The sequence below is a fragment of the Salmo salar genome, chromosome 04, assembly GCF_965601325.2.
Source record: "Salmo salar chromosome 04, fSalSal1, whole genome shotgun sequence".
In the NCBI taxonomy this organism is placed as follows: Eukaryota; Metazoa; Chordata; class Actinopteri; order Salmoniformes; family Salmonidae; genus Salmo; species Salmo salar.
This window is the reverse complement of record NC_138294.1, coordinates 93,901,122-93,919,587: the sequence shown is the minus strand read 5'-3', so window position 1 is coordinate 93,919,587 and position 18,466 is coordinate 93,901,122. Positions and strand designations below refer to the sequence as shown.

Sequence of the window (18,466 nt, the reverse complement as noted above, 5' to 3'; positions counted from 1 at the left end):
TGTTTAAAGGCCCAGTCAACTTAGTGTATGTAAACTTCTGACCCACTGGAATTGTGATACAGTGAGTTATAAGTGAAATAATCTGTCTGTAAACAATTGTTGGAAAAATGACTTGTGTCATGCACAAAGTAGATGTCCTAACCGACTTGCCAAAACTATAGTTTGTTAACAAGAAATGTGTGGAGTGGTTGAAAAACGAGTTTTGATGACTCCAACCTAAGTGTATTTAAACTTCAGACTTCAACTGTGTGAATATATATATATATATATATATATATATATATATATATATATATATATATATATATATATATATATACTCTGCCATTGCTTGTCCTAATATTTCTATATTTCTCAATTCCATTCTTTTACTTTCAGATTAGTGTGTATTGTTAGATATTACTGCACTGTTGGATCTAGGAAAGCATTTCACTACACCCACAATAACATCTGCTAAATATGTGAATGGGACCAATTAAATTGTATTTTATTTCACCACCTTTTCTCCCTCATCCCTCTTCATCCTTCTCCCTCCCTTTGCTCCTCCTCCATCTCTCCTCCCCTCTCTGCACCCCATGAAATCTGCCAAATGCATTTTTATGGCTTACAAATTATCCCTGACCTTCCAAAGGCTGGGAGGTTGAATAAAGCACAAGAGTTTCTGAGACTTTTAAAATATTTACGAGTCACTTTTCATAGCCAGCCTGCCTCCTCGAGGCCTTCTAGCCGATATCGCCCCGGAGAGCCCACTCGCTCCACAGCGTCTGGCGATCAGTCATGCCTAGTGTGGCTGAGTCTGCTTAAAAGACACAGAGAATAAGGCTGTCCTAAACAACACTCTATTCCCTATATAGTGCCCTATGTTCAAAGTAGTGCACTTTATAGAGAATAGAGTGCCATTTGGAACGCAGACGGGAGAATAAAATAAAATCCATCCTTTGCTTTTACCGCCTCGAACGGAGACTCTTCTTTTCTTAGGAGGCCATTAGCCCTCTCCGCTGTGAAAAGGAAAGGAACATAAAGGACAGAATAAAGAGAGAAAGAAGCAGCCAGACCAGCAACCTTCAGAACACTGGAGTTCTGTGGAATGGTTCTGGTTCTAATGGCAGAATGTGGAACTCTCTCCGGAGTTCTGACTGTCTGTCGCTCAGTCCAACCTGTACACAAAGGCCTTGTCCTCATCTGTCGCTCAGTCCAACCTGTACACAAAGGCCTTGTCCTCATCCCTGAGATGCTACAGATGATTTACACTGCCTTCAGAAAGTATTAAACACCCCTTGTCTTTTTCCACATTTTATTGTTACAACCTGATTTTAAAATGGATGAAATAGAGATTTTGTGTCACTGGCCTACACACAATATCCCCATAATGTCAAAGTGGAATAATGTTTTTAGACATACAGTACGAGCCAAACGTTTGACTGCTCATTCAAGGGTTTTTCTTTATTTTTTACTATTTTCTTCATTGTATGAAATAACACATATGGTATCATGTAGTAACCAAAAAAGTGTTGAACAAATGAAAATATATTTTATATACTTATCCAAAAGCAGACATTGAATATCCCTTTGAGCATGGTGAAGTTATTAATTACACCCAGTCACTACAAAGATACAGGTGTCCTTCCTAACTCAGTTGCCGGAGAGGAAGGAAACCGCTCAGGGATTTCACCACGAGGCCAATAGTGACTTTAAAACAGTTACAGAGTTTAATGGCTGTGATAGGAGATAACTGAGGATGGATCAACAACATTATAGTTACTCCACAATACTAACCTAAATGACAGAGTGAAAAGAAGGAAGCCTGTACAGAATAAAAATATTCCAAAACATGGATACTGTTTGCACTAAGTCACTAAAGTAATACTGCAAAATATGTGGAAAAGAAATTAAAGTTATGTCCTGAATACAAAGCTTTATGTTTGGGGCAAATCCAACACATCACTGAGTACCTTTCTTCATATTTTCAAGCATGGTGGTGGCTGCATCATGTTATGGGTATGCTTGCCATCAGCAAGGGAGTTTTTTAGGATAGAAAGAAACGGAATAGAGCTAAGCACAGGCAAAATCCAGGAGGAAAACCTGCTTCAATCTGCTGTCCAACAGACACTGGGAGACAAATTCACCTTTCAGCAGGACAATAACCTAAAACACAAGGCCAATTATACACTGGAGTTGCTTACCAAGACGACATTGAATGTTCATGAGTGGCCGAGTTACAGTTTTGACTTAAAGAATTTAAAAAAGAATAATGTGCAAATATTGTATAATGTGCAAAGCTCTTAGAGACTTACCCAGAAAGACTCACAGCTCTTAGAGACTTACCCAGAAAGACTCACAGCTCTTAGAGACTTACCCAGAAAGATTCACAGCTCTTAGAGACTTACCCAGAAAGACTCACAGCTCTTAGATATTTACCCAGAAAGACTCACAGCTCTTAGAGACTTACCCAGAAAGACTCACAGCTCTTAGAGACTTACCCAGAAAGACTCACAGCTCTTAGAGACTTACCCAGAAAGATTCACAGCTCTTAGAGACTTACCCAGAAAGACTCACAGCTCTTAGATATTTACCCAGAAAGACTCACAGCTCTTAGAGACTTACCCAGAAAGACTCACAGCTCTTAGAGACTTACCCAGAAAGACTCACAGCTTTTAGAGACTTACCCAGAAAGACTCACAGCTCTTAGAGACTTACCCAGAAAGACTCACAGCTCTTAGATATTTACCCAGAAAGACTCACAGCTCTTAGATATTTACCCAGAAAGAGTCATAGCTGTAATCACCGCCAAAGGTGTTTCTAACATGTATCGACTCAGTGGTGTGAATACTATGTAAATAAGATATTTATGTATTTCATTTTCAATACATTTGCAAAAAAAAAGGGGAGAGAGAATCAATTGAATTATTTATTTTTTATTCAGGCTGTAACACAACAAAATGTGGAATAAGTCAAGGGGTATGAAATAGTTTATGAAGGCAGTGTGTATCTCCACTACACATAGCCGTCTCTGCATCACCCTCATTCATTAAGCTGCAGATGCTGTCGAGAGATCAATGGAACACAGACCTTGGGGTAAAGAAACAAGGACGTCGTCATTGGCATTCAGAAAATATGATCTTACAAAGTGGATATTTGTCAAAGCCACATCGTGGTTACTAAAATCCAATTTGGATATATTTGACTGTTTTTTCCTGTTGCATAATATTTAGAAATGGTCCTTCTTGAGGTTAGAAAACATGTCTGCTAAATGATAACTCCCGTTCGTATATGTAACGAGGGTCGCGGCGTGTAGAGTGCTCATACTTTTCTTTTAATGAAACACTTAACCAAACACGACAGCCAAAAGTTCCGTCAGGTACACTTGACAAAACGGAAAAACAACTACCCACACCCACACATGAAAAACAGGCTGCCTAAGTATGGCTTCCAATCAGAGACAACGATAGACAGCTGCCTCCGATTGGAAACCATACCTGGCCAAAACATAGAAAAACAAAAACATAGAAATAGAAATCTCGAAAACCCCATATAGAAACAGAAAACCAAAACCACCCAAAACACCCACCTGTCACACCCTGACCACTCTACTATGGAAAATGACCTCTTGCAAGGGTCAGGACGTGACAATATAAGCTGCTAGCATAGCTAGCCATATGTGACCGACCTCCTCGATTTGGTATTTTGTAGCAAAATTTGAAATTGCGGGTTTTTTTGGGGGGGATAAAAGTATAGACTCAGAGCTAGCAAATGGTATATCATACACTACAGTTGAGGAACAATGGGAAAGTAATTCTGCTTTGAAAGTTGATGAACTTCTAACCCCACTTTTGAGAAAATGGCTCTTGAATTATTTTGGTACACCTACTGGAGAGCTCTTCTTTGTCTCCACCCATTCAGCATCGTTCACACCCTCTTAAACCTTAGTGCCACTCATCTTTTTAAGGTTTCATATGTTTTTATTTTATTTATTTATTTTATTTAACTTTTATTTAAACTATGCATGTGAGGCCATGTGGTAAACACACGCTATATCAACTAAAATTGAAGTTTATTTGTCGCATACACCTTGTTTGTAGCTACACCTTGTTTGTAGCTACATCTTGTTTGTAGCTACACCTTGTTTGTAGCTACACCTTGTTTGTAGCTACATCTTGTTTGTAGCTACACCTTGTTTGTAGGTACACCTTGTTTGTAGCTACATCTTGTTTGTAGCTACATATTGTTTGTAGCTACATCTTGTTTGTAGCTACACCTTGTTTGTAGCTACATCTTGTTTGTAGCTACACCTTGTTTGGCCAGCGTTGTGTCAAGTCACTCCGGTTCACACTGACCAGTGTGCAGAAAGTAGCTTTTTCCAACTGATCTGTCGATAGCACCTGCTACATTCAGGGTGTAACAGTTTAGCTTCCGTCCCTCTCCTCGCCCCAACCTGGGCTTGAACCAGGGACCCTCTGCACACATCAACAACTGACACCCCCACGAAGGATCGTTACCCATCGCGACACAAAAAAAACATGGCCCTTGCAGAGCAAGGGGAACAACTACTTCAAGGTCTCAGAGCGAGTGACGTCTACTCTACTGTAACTAGGGAGGAGATTACCTCTACTGTAACTAGGGAGGAGCTTACCGCTATTGTAACTAGGGAAGAGATTACCTCTGCTGTAACTAGGGAGGAGTTTACCTCTACTGTAACTAGGGAGGAGCTTACCGCTATTGTAACTAGGGAAGAGATTACCTCTACTGTAACTAGGGAGTAGTTTACCGCTATTGTAACTAGGGAAGAGATTACCTCTGCTGTAACTAGGGAGGAGATTACCTCTACTGTAACTAGGGAGGAGATTACCTCTACTGTAACTAGGGAGTAGCTTACCGCTATTGTAACTAGGGAAGAGATTACCTCTACTGTAACTAGGGAGAAGATTACCTCTACTGTAACTAGGGAGGAGATTACCTCTACTGTAACTAGGGAGGAGGTTACCTCTGCTGTAACTAGGGAGGAGATTACCTCTACTGTAACTAGGGAGGAGATTACCTCTACTGTAACTAGGGAGGAGTTTACCTCTGCTGTAACTAGGGAAGAGATTACCTCTGCTGTAACTAGGGAGGAGATAACCTCTACTGTAACTAGGGAGGAGATTACCTCTACTGTAACTAGGGAGGAGATTACCTCTGCTGTAACTAGGGAGTAGCTTACCGCTATTGTAACTAGGGAAGAGATTACCTCTGCTGTAACTAGGGAGGAGTTTACCTCTGCTGTAACTAGGGAAGAGATTACCTCTGCTGTAACTAGGGAGGAGATAACCTCTACTGTAACTAGGGAGGAGATTACCTCTACTGTAACTAGGGAGGAGGTTACCTCTGCTGTAACTAGGGAGGAGATCACCTCTACTGTAACTAGGGAGAAGATTACCTCTGCTGTAACTAGGGAGGAGATAACCTCTACTGTAACTAGGGAGGAGATTACCTCTATTGTAACTAGGGAGGAGTTTACCTCTACTGTAACTAGGGAAGAGATTACCTCTGCTGTAACTAGGGAGGATATAACCTCTACTGTAACTAGGGAGGAGATTACCTCTACTGTAACTAGGGAAGAGATTACCTCTGCTGTAACTAGGGAGGATATAACCTCTACTGTAACTAGGGAGGAGATTACCTCTACTGTAACTAGGGAGGAGGTTACCTCTGCTGTAACTAGGGAGGAGGTTACCTCTGCTGTAACTAGGGAAGAGATTACCTCTACTGTATCTCGGGAGGAGATTACCTCTACTGTAACTAGGGAGGCAATTACCACTACTGTAATTAGGGAGGAGATTACCCCTACTGTAACTAGGGAGGAGATTACCGCTGTTGTAACTAGGGAGGAGTTTACCTCTGCTGTAACTAGGGAGGAGATTACCTCTACTGTAACTAGGGAGGAGGTTACCTCTACTGTAACTAGGGAGGAGGTTACCTCTACTGTATCTAAGGAGGAGATTACATCTACTGTATCTAGGGAGGAGATTACATCTACTGTAACTAGGGAGGAGATTACATCTACTGTATCTAGGGAGGAGATTACCTCTACTGTATCTAGACATTCTTTTGAGTTAACTTGATTGAGAGAACTTTAATGTCATTTTTTGGTTCAACGATAAGTGAACGGAACGTCTCACGTGAAACAGCAAACCACAGTGTCAGTGAGCAGAGAACCACAATCCAGAACAGAGCTAGCCGTGAAGACTATTCGCTCAGCGTACGTAGTTTATCACAGGGAGAGGAGAGTCCGGAGTTCTGAGGTGTCCAAAGAATGTCACCGTAAATGTAGAAATGTCTCATACGTATGTCCTGTCATAGAGATGTCCTTAACCCTGCTGGCTTCCCCCATTCAGACAATGTATCGCGAGGGGTTTATATTGACCTGTAACCCCGGCACATTGACCTGTAACCCCTCACATTGACATGTACCCTCTCACATTGACATGTACCCTCTCACATTGACCTGTAACCCCTGCACATTGACCTGTAACCCTTCACATTGACCTGTAACCCCTCACATTGACCTGTAACCCCTGCACATTGACCTGTAACCCCTCACATTGACCTGTAACCCCTGCACATTGACCTGTAACCCCTCACATTGACCTGTAACCCCTGCACATTGACCTGTAACCCTTCACATTGACCTGTAACCCCTCACATTGACCTGTAACCCCTCACATTGACATGTACCCTCTCACATTGACCTGTAACCCCTGCACATTGACCTGTAACCCCTCACATTGACCTGTACCCCCTCACATTGACCTGTACCCCTGCACATTGACCTGTAACCCCCTCACATTGACCTGTAACCCCTCACATTGACCTGTAACCCCTGCACATTGACCGACCTGTAACCGCTCACATTGACCTGTACCCCCTCACATTGACCTGTAACCCCGGCACATTGACCTGTACCCCCTCACATTGACCTGTACCCCCTCACATTGACCTGTAACCCCCACATTGACCTGTAACCCCTCACATTGACCTGTAACCCCTCACATTGACCTGTACCCCTCACATTGACCTGTAACCCCCACATTGACCTGTAACCCCTCACATTGACCTGTAACCCCTCACATTGACCTGTACCCCCCACATTGACCTGTACCCCCTCACATTGACCTGTACCCCTCACATTGACCTGTAACCCCCACATTGACCTGTAACCCCTCACATTGACCTGTAACCCCTCACATTGACCTGTACCCTCTCACATTGACCTGTATCCCTGCACATTGACCTGTAACCCCTCACATTGACCTGTAACCCCGCACATTGACCTGTAACCCCGCACATTGACCTGTACCCCTGCACATTGACCTGTACCCCCTCACATTGACCTGTAACCCCCACATTGACCTGTAACCCTGCACATTGACCTGTACCCCCTCACATTGACCTGTAACCCCCACATTGACCTGTACCCCCACATTGACCTGTAACCCCCACATTGACCTGTAACCCCCACATTGACCTGTAACCCTGGCACATTGACCTGTAACCCCTCACATTGACCTGTAACCCCTCACATTGACCTGTAACCCCCACATTGACCTGTAACCCTGCACATTGACCTGTACCCCCTCACATTGACCTGTAACCCCCACATTGACCTGTACCCTCACATTGACCTGTAACCCCTCACATTGACCTGTAACCCCTCACATTGACCTGTAACCCCCACATTGACCTGTAACCCTGCACATTGACCTGTACCCCCTCACATTGACCTGTAACCCCCACATTGACCTGTACCCCCACATTGACCTGTAACCCCCACATTGACCTGTGATTTGATTTGATAGCCGGATGGTAATACTGAATTCCTTATATACTTCTCTGAGATTCGCCCATCTACATATTACCCTTGCCATTAATCTGAATGATCTTAAAGCTTTTAATGGAAGGACAGAGGGAGAGGAGAGAGGTAGTCTGTACAGGGTATGTCTCAGGGTATCTGAAGAGAGGTGACTGTGTAAATGGTAAAGGCTCTGGTTCTGGTCGCTGCTTCCTCTAGGAAGGTAGTTAAATATTGAGACAAGGGCCTTGGGTACATCTTCTCTCTCTCTACTCTCTTCTCGCCTCACTTTGTCTACATTTATTCTTCTCTCTCCCTCGCTCCCTTACATTCCTCCCCAGTCTCCTTCTCTCTCCCTCGCTCCCTTACATTCCTCCCCAGTCTCCTTCTCTCTCCCTCGCTCCCTTACATTCCTCCCCAGTCTCCTTCTCTCTCCCTCGCTCCCTTACATTCCTCCCCACTCCCCTTCTCTCTCCCTCGCTCCCTTACATTCCTCCCAGTCTCCTTCTCTCTCCCTCGCTCCCTTACATTCCTCCCCAGTCTCCTTCTCTCTCCCTCGCTCCCTTACATTCCTCCCCACTCCCCTTCTCTCTCCCTCTCTTTCTCTCTCTCTCCACCCATCCACAGTTCTCTCCTCACTCCCTCCTCTCCAGGGATTAAAGTTAATGCGCATCTCCTTCTCTCTCCTTCTCTCCACCTTCTCTCCCTCCCTCTCTCCCCACCCTTCTCTCTCCTTCTCTCCACCTTCCTCTCCCTCCCTCTCTCCCCATCCTTCTCTCTCCTTCTCTCCACCTTCCTCTCCCTCCCTCTCTCCCCATCCTTCTCTCTCCTTCTCTCCACCTTCTGTGCCTCCCTCTCTCCCCATCCTTCTCTCTCCTTCTCTCCACCTTCTGTCCCTCCCTCTCTCCCCATCCTTCTCTCTCCTTCTCTCCACCTTCCTCTCCCTCCCTCTCTCCCCATCCGTCTCTCTCCTTCTCTCCACCTTCCTCTCCCTCTCTCCCCATCCTTCTCTCTCCTTCTCTCCACCTTCCTCTCCAGCAATTAAAATGTAATGCATATCTCCTCCACTTAGTCTCTCTCCATCCTCTCTCCTTCTGTCTCTACCCATCTCTTCTTTCCACCCTCCTCTCCAGGAATTAAAAGGTAATGTGTGGGTCTTCCACTTAGTCTGCTCCGGGTTATTGATGACTTGTCACATTTAGATGCGTCAGGGGAAGAGTTAGAGCAGTGATCAGGTATAAAAGGCAGCAGTGAAGGGAAGAAAGAGAGAGAGAGAGAGAGAAATCATTCCATCCTCCAGGCTGAAGGAGAATATAAATTCCAGCTAATATAATAGTTTGCTTCCATTCGTTACAGTTCTACGGCACAAGACACTTTGAGTAATCCTTTGGGAAGCGTTGGCACGCACACACACACATACACACACACACACACACATACACACACACACACACACACACAGACGCAACACACACACAGACGCAACACACACACACAAGGAAGCACACACACACACAAAACACTTTGAATAATCCTTAGGGAAGCGTTGGCACGCACACACACACAGGCTTGTGCACACACACACACACACACGCAAGTACACATACGCACACACACATATACATACACACACACACACACACACACACACGCAACACACACACACACACATATGTACACACACACACACACACACACACACACACACACACAAGCAAGCACACAAGTCTGTCGTACGCGTCGATCCAGAGCATCCCAAACATGCTCAATGGGTGACATATCTGGTGAGTATGCAGGCCATGGAAGAACTGGGGACATTTTCGTCTTCCAGGAATTGTGTCCAGATCCTTACAACACGAAGCTGAAACATGAGGCGATGGCTGTGGATCAATGGCACGATAATGGGCCTCAGGATCTCGTCACAGTATCTCTGTGCATTCAAATTGCCATAGATAAAATGCAATTGTGTTTGTTGTCTGTAGTGTATTCCTGCCCCATACCATAACCCCACCGCCACCATGGGGCAGTCTGTTCTCAACGTTGACATAAACAAACCTCTCGCCTACATGATGCCATACACAACAACAAACACGTGGTCTGATGTTGTGAGGCCGGTTGGACGTACTGCCAAATTCTCTAAAACGACGTTGGAGGCGGCTTATGGTAGAGAAATTAATATTAAATTATCTGTCAACATCTCTGGTGGACACTCCTGCAGTCAGCATGCCAAGCAGAAAGCGTTAACTTTGACCCGGAACACCTGGCCAACTTCTGGACCGTAGTACCAAACGGAAAGCGTTAACTTTGACCCGGAACACCTGGCCCACTTCTGGACCGTAGTACCAAACGGAAAGCGCTAACTTTGACCCGGAACACCTGGCCCACTTCTGGACCGTAGTACCAAACGGAAAGCGCTAACTTTGACCCGGAACACCTGGCCCACTTCTGGACCGTAGTACCAAACGGAAAGCGTTAACTTTGACCCGGAACACCTGGCCCACTTCTGGACCGTAGTACCAAACGGAAAGCGGTAACTTTGACCCGGAACACCTGGCCCACTTCTGGACCGTAGTACCAAACGGAAAGCGTTAACTTTGACCCGGAACACCTGGCCCACTTCTGGACCGTAGTACCAAACGGAAAGCGGTAACTTTGACCCGGAACACCTGGCCCACTTCTGGACCGTAGTACCAAACGGAAAGCGGTAACTTTGACCCGGAACACCTGGCCCACTTCTGGACCGTAGTACCGAACGGAAAGCGGTAACTTTGACCCGGAACACCTGGCCCACTTCTGGACCGTAGTACCGAACGGAAAGCGGTAACTTTGACCCGGAACACCTGGCCCACTTCTGGACCGTAGTACCGAACGGAAAGCGGTAACTTTGACCCGGAACACCTGGCCCACTTCTGGACCGTAGTACCGAACGGAAAGCGTTAACTTTGACCCGGAACACCTGGCCCACTTCTGGACCGTAGTACCGAACGGAAAGCGGTAACTTTGACCCGGAACACCTGGCCCACTTCTGGACCGTAGTACCGAACGGAAAGCGGTAACTTTGACCCGGAACACCTGGCCCACTTCTGGACCGTAGTACCGAACGGAAAGCGGTAACTTTGACCCGGAACACCTGGCCCACTTCTGGACCGTAGTACCGAACGGAAAGCGGTAACTTTGACCCGGAACACCTGGCCCACTTCTGGACCGTAGTACCAAACGGAAAGCGGTAACTTTGACCCGGAACACCTGGCCCACTTCTGGACCGTAGTACCAAACGGAAAGCGGTAACTTTGACCCGGAACACCTGGCCCACTTCTGGACCGTAGTACCAAACGGAAAGCGGTAACTTTGACCCGGAACACCTGGCCCACTTCTGGACCGTAGTACCAAACGGAAAGCGGTAACTTTGACCCGGAACACCTGGCCCACTTCTGGACCGTAGTACCAAACGGAAAGCGTTAACTTTGACCCGGAACACCTGGCCCACTTCTGGACCGTAGTACCAAACGGAAAGCGTTAACTTTGACCCGGAACACCTGGCCCACTTCTGGACCGTAGTACCAAACGGAAAGCGCTAACTTTGATCCGGACCACCTGGCCCACTTCTGGACCGTAGTACCAAACGGAAAGCGCTAACTTTGACCCGGAACACCTGGCCCACTTCTGGACCGTAGTACCAAACGGAAAGCGGTAACTTTGACCCGGAACACCTGGCCCACTTCTGGACCGTAGTACCAAACGGAAAGCGCTAACTTTGACCCGGAACACCTGGCCCACTTCTGGACCGTAGTACCAAACGGAAAGCGGTAACTTTGACCCGGAACACCTGGCCCACTTCTGGACCGTAGTACCAAACGGAAAGCGCTAACTTTGACCCGGAACACCTGGCCCACTTCTGGACCGTAGTACCAAACGGAAAGCGCTAACTTTGACCCGGAACACCTGGCCCACTTCTGGACCGTAGTACCGAACGGAAAGCGGTAACTTAGTAGTTTTGTCTTCCTTGTTATTAAATGTTATCCACTAAAACGATCAGCTCTTCTTCTTCTGGGTGGTTCTGTTTTTACTTCCTGTATTTTAGGATGGATGATTAAACCGTGTCCCTGTAGACAAAAGTTGTTTATACTAAATCATTAATTCATATTTAATAATTGGTTTACTTTATTAAATAATTATCAGTAATTTTTTCTGAAAACATAATTAACGTTTTATGATGTAGAGTTGGTACCCCAATGTGGGACAGAGAGAGATCCTGTGTGTGTGTGTGTGTGTGTGTGTGTGTGTGTGTGTGTGTGTGTGTGTGTGTGTGTGTGTGTGTGTGTGTGTGTGTGTGTCTGAAAGCCATGCCCATTCCTCCAGTACATACAAATTGTATGTTTCCCATGCAACCAGCTGCACACACACATACACACACACACATGTACACACACACACACACACACACACACACACGCGCGCAAACAACTACACACAGAGAGAGGAGAGAATGCAGTAAAGACAAGAGATACCACATAGTAAAATAGTACTGAGTAATAAAGTACTGAATAATATAGTACTGATAAATATAGTACTGAGTAATACAGTACTGAGTAATAAAGTACTGATTAAATTAATATAGTACTGGGTAATATAGTACTGATTAAATTAATATAGTACTGGGTAATATAGTACTGAGTAATAAAGTACTGATTAAATTAATATAGTACTGGGTAATATAGTACTGGGTAATATAGTACTGGGTTATTCAGTACTGAGTAATATAGTACTGGGTAATACAGTACTGAGTAATATAGTACTGGGTTATTCAGCACTGGGTAATATAGTACTGAGTAATATAGTACTGGGTAATATAGTACTGAGTAATATAGCACTGAGTAATATAGTACTGGGTAATATAGTACTGAGTAATATAGTACTGAGTAATATAGTACTGAGTAATATAGTACTGGGTTATTCAGCACTGAGTAATATAGTACTGATTAATATAGTACTGAGTAATATAGTACTGAGTAATATAGTACTGAGTAATATAGTACTGAGTAATATAGTACTGGGTTATTCAGCACTGAGTAATATAGTACTGATTAATATAGTACTGAGTAATATAGTACTGAGTAATATAGTACTGAGTAATACAGTACTGGGTAATATAGTACTGAGTAATACAGTACTGGGTAATATAGTACTGATAGTGCAGTAGGTGATGGTGAACCTAGAGAATATACCTGTCTATCGAGCACATGGGTCTGTCTCCATCTGAATGTTTAATTTCCTAATTGATCTGTTCACTGGAACTGATAACTCATTAATACGACCATCACACACACGCACACGCACGCACGCACGCACGCACGCACGCACACGCACACACACACACACACACGCACGCACACACACACACACACACACACACACGCACACACACACACACACACACACACACTCGCACACACACACACACACACACACACACACACACACACACACACACACACACACACACGCGCACGCACACACACACACACACACAAAACCCCTATTCACATTTAATAACGTCTCCTTTCCATCTCATTGCACTTCTATATAATCAGTCACTAAGTTAAACATTTTATTTTAACCTCATTACGGTTGTTAAGGGTGAAATCCAGCGACTGTCAATCACTTCAGAAGTGTTTTAGTGTTTTATCTTTAGGTTACCCTCATTTCCCCCGAAATGAACCAAGAGTTACTGATCTTTCTTTTTGGGGTTTTATTTTGACACCATCTTTAAATTTAAATCTTCTGATAAAAAAAAAAGGAAAGGTTGTTGAGGTTTGTAGCCTTGGCTTGAACCCTTAAACCTCTTGAATTTAAAAGGAGCCTAACTCGTGACGCTATGGAGAAGAGATTATAAATATTCAGAGGAGTTTGCTATGTCTCTTCAATATTAAATCTTACTTGAGAAGAATGGTTGTGGCCTTCTCTCTCTCTCTCTCTGTTTCTCTCTCAATTCAATTTCAATTTAAGGGGCTTTACTGGCATGGGGAAACATATGTTAACATCGCCAAAACAAGTGAAGTAGATAATAAACAAAGGTGAAATAAACAATAAAAAATGAACAGTAAACGTTACACTCACAGAAGTTCCAAAAGAATAAAGACATTACAAATGTCATATTATGTCTATATACACTGTTGTAACGATGTGCAAATAGTTAAAGTACAAAAGGGAAAATAAATGAACATAAATATGGGTTGTATTTACAATGGTGTTTGTTCTTCACTGGTTGCCCTTTTCTTGTGGCAACAGGTCATAAATCTTGCTGCTGTGATGACACACTGTGGTATTTCACCCAGTAGATATGGGAGTTTATCAAAATTAGATTTGTTTTCAAATTCTTTGTGGATCTGTGTAATCTGAGGGAAATATGTGTCTCTAATATGGTCATACATTTGGCAGGAGGTTAGGAAGTGCAGCTCAGTTTCCATCTCATTTTGTGGGCAGTGTTGCACATATCCTGTCTTCTCTTGAGAGCCAGGTCTGCCTACGGCGGCCTTTCTCAATAGCAAGGCTATGCTCACTGAGTCTGTACATAGTCAAAGCTTTCCTTAAGTTTGGGTCAGTCACAGTGGTCAGGTATTCCGGGGCGGCAGGTAGCCTAGTGGTTAGAGCATTGGACTAATAACCAAAAGGTTGCAAGATCAAATCCCCGAGCTGACAAGGTACCAATCTGTCAACCTGCCCCTGAACAATGCAGTTACCCCACTGTTCCCAGGCTGTCATTGAAAACAAGAATTTGATCTTAACTGACTTGCCTAGTTAAATAAAATAAAACACTTCTGCCACTGTGTTCTCTCTGTTTAGGGCCAAATAGCATCCTAGTTTGCTCTGTTTTTTTTTGGTTAATTCATTCCAATGTGTCAAGTAATTATCTTTTTGTTTTCTCATGATTTGGTTGGGTCTAATTGTGTTGCTGTCCTGGGGCTCTGTGGGGTCTGTTTGTGTTTGTGAATAGAGCCCCAGGACCAGCTTGCTTAGGGGACTCTTCTCCAGGTTCATCTCTCTGTAGGTGATGGCTTTGTTATGGAAGGTTTGGGCATCACTTCCTTTCAGGTGGTTGTAGAATTTAACGGCTCTTTTCTGGATTTTGATCATTAGCGGGTATCGGCCTAATTCTGCTCTGCATGGATTATTTGGTGTTTTATGTTGTACATGGAGGATATTTTTGCAGAATTCTGCATGCAGAGTCTCAATTTGGTGTTTGTCCCATTTTGTGAATTCTTGGTTGGTGAGCGGACCCCAGACCTCACAAAAATAAAGGGCAACGGGTTCTATAAATGATTAATGTATTTTTAGCCAGGTCCTAATTGGTATGTCGAATTTTATGTTCCTTTTGATGGCATAGAAGGCCCTTCTTGCCTTGTCTCTCAGATCGTTCACAGCTTTGTGGAAGTTACCTGTGGCGCTGATGTTTAGGCCGAGGTATGTATCGTTTTCTGTGTGGAATTGGTATTTGTGGTCCTGACAACTGGACCTTTTTTGGAACACCATTATTTTGGTCTTACTGAGATTTACTCTCAGGGACAGTTTTAACAACACACTTGTTGTTTGTGTACATGGATTTTATAACGTTGTAGGTTTTCCCCCCAACACCACTTTCCATCAATTTGTATAGCAGACCCTCAAGCTAAATTGAGTCAAAAGCATTTTTTTTTTTAAATCATCAAAGCATGAGAAGACTTTGTGTTGGTTTGTTTGTTTGTCAATTATGGTGTGCAGGGTGAATACGTGGTCTGTCGTACGGTAACTTGGTAAAAAGCCAATTTGACATTTGCTCAGTACATTGTTTTCACTGAGGAAATGTACGAGTCTGCTGTTAATGATAATGCAGAGGATTTTCCCCAAGGTTGCTGTTGACTCATATCCCACGGAAGTTATTGGGGTCAAATTTGTCCCCACTTTTGTCAATAGGGTTGATCAGTCCTTGGTTCCAAATATTGGGGAAGATGACAGAGCTGAGGATGATGTTAAAGAGTTTAAGTATAGCCAATTGGAATTTGTGGTCTGTATATTTTATCATTTCATTTAGGATACCATCAACACCACGGGCCTTTTTGGGTTGGAGGGTTTGTATTTAGTCTTGTAGCTCATTCAATGTAATTGGAGAATCCAGTGGGTTCTGGTCGTCTTTAATAGTTGATTCTAAGATTTGTATTTGATCATATATATGTTTTTGCTGTTTGTTCTTTGTTGTAGAGCCAAAAAGATTGGAGAAGTGGTTTACCCATACATCTCTGTTTTGGATAGATAACTCTTCATGTTGTTTAGCGTTTTATAATTTTCCCAGAAGTGGTTAGATTCTATGGATTCTTCAGTTACATTGAGCTGATTTCTGACGTGCTGTTCCTTATTTGTCCGTAGTGTGTTTCTGTATTGTTTTAGTGATTCACCATAGTGAAGGCGTAGGCTCAGGTTTTCTGGGTCTCTATGTTTTTGGTTGGACAGGTTTCTCAATATCTTTCTTAGGTTTTTGCATTCTTCATCAAACCATTTGTCATTGTTGTTCATTTTCTTAGGTTGTCTGCTTGACATTTTTAGATTTGAAGCTGAAACCTAGAGGACAACCAGTGGGTCCATCTCCTCTATACCACCTGGTAGTGTGGTGGATGGGACTACCAGCTCTCTGTAACCTAGAGGACAACCAGTGGGTCCATCTCCTCTATACCACCCACCTGGTAGTGTGGTGGATGGGACTACCAGCTCTCTGTAACCTAGAGGACAACCAGTGGGTCCATCTCCTCTATACCACCTGGTAGTGTGGTGGATGGGACTACCAGCTCTCTGTAACCTAGAGGACAACCAGTGGGTCTGTCTCCTCTATACCACCCACCTGGTAGTGTGGTGGATGGGACTACCAGCTCTCTGTAACCTAGAGGACAACCAGTGGGTCCATCTCCTCTATACCACCCACCTGGTAGTGTGGTGGATGGGACTACCAGCTCTCTGTAACCTAGAGGACAACCAGTGGGTCCATCTCCTCTATACCACCCACCTGGTAGTGTGGTGGATGGGACTACCAGCTCTCTGTAACCTAGAGGACAACCAGTGGGTCCGTCTCCTCTATACCACCCACCTGGTAGTGTGGTGGATGGGACTACCAGCTCTCTGTAACCTAGAGGGCAACCAGTGGGTCTGTCTCCTCTATACCACCCACCTGGTAGTGTGGTGGATGGGACTACCAGCTCTCTGTAACCTAGAGGACAACCAGTGGGTCCATCTCCTCTATACCACCCACCTGGTAGTGTGGTGGATGGGACTACCAGCTCTCTGTAACCTAGAGGACAACCAGTGGGTCCGTCTCCTCTATACCACCCACCTGGTAGTGTGGTGGATGGGACTACCAGCTCTCTGTAACCTAGAGGGCAACCAGTGGGTCTGTCTCCTCTATACCACCCACCTGGTAGTTTGGTGGATGGGACTACCAGCTCTCTGTAACCTAGAGGGCAACCAGTGGGTCCATCTCCTCTATACCACCCACCTGGTAGTGTGGTGGATGGGACTACCAGCTCTATGTAACCTAGAGGACAACCAGTGGGTCCATCTCCTCTATACCACCCACCTGGTAGTGTGGTGGATGGGACTACCAGCTCTCTGTAACCTAGAGGGCAACCAGTGGGTCTGTCTCCTCTATACCACCCACCTGGTAGTGTGGTGGATGGGACTACCAGCTCTCTGTAACCTAGAGGACAACCAGTGGGTCCATCTCCTCTGTACCACCCACCTGGTAGTGTGGTGGATGGGACTACCAGCTCTATGTAACCTAGAGGGCAACCAGTGGGTCCGTCTCCTCTATACCACCCACCTGGTAGTGTGGTGGATGGGACTACCAGCTCTATGTAACCTAGAGGACAACCAGTGGGTCCATCTCCTCTATACCACCTGGTAGTGTGGTGGATGGGACTACCAGCTCTCTGTAACCTAGAGGACAGCCAGTGGGTCCATCTCCTCTATACCACCCACCTGGTAGTGTGGTGGATGGGACTACCAGCTCTATGTAACCTAGAGGACAACCAGTGGGTCCATCTCCTCTATACCACCCACCTGGTAGTGTGGTGGATGGGACTACCAGCTCTATGTAACCTAGAGGACAACCAGTGGGTCCATCTCCTCTATACCACCCACCTGGTAGTGTGGTGGATGGGACTACCAGCTCTCTGTAACCTAGAGGGCAACTAGTGGGTCCATCTCCTCTATAAGGCTGCCTTATAGAGGTGGACCTCGTGGTAAAAGCTGTTCAAGTGGAGTGGTGGGCATTAGGTTTTAAACATCTGGTAAACATCCTGGCTTTGAGGCACAGTCCCGGGAAATTATGGCTAACAGCACTGCTGTTGTCACACTCTCTGTCTTCTCTCTCTCTCTCTCTGTCCTCTCTCCCTCTCTCTGTCCTCTCTCTCTCTCTCTGTCTTCTCTGTCTGCTCTCTCTTTCTCTGTCCTCACTCTCTCTCTCTGTCCTCTCTCTGCCTCTCGTCTTCTCTGTCCGTTCTCTCTCTGTCCTCGCTCTCTCTCTCTCTGTCCTCTCTCTCTCCCCCCGTCCTCTCTCTCTGTCCTATGCTCTCCCGTCCCCTCTCTCTCTCGTCCTCTCTCTCTCTGCTGTCTCTATGT

General features: G+C 44.9%; 1 protein-coding gene across 1 annotated transcript in view; it reads left to right on the top strand.

Moving 5' to 3' along the window:
* The window catches only part of LOC106604040 (cell adhesion molecule 2), a 654,407-nt gene that overhangs the window by 578,038 nt on the left and 57,903 nt on the right, over positions 1 to 18,466 (top strand). The window lies entirely within an intron of this gene.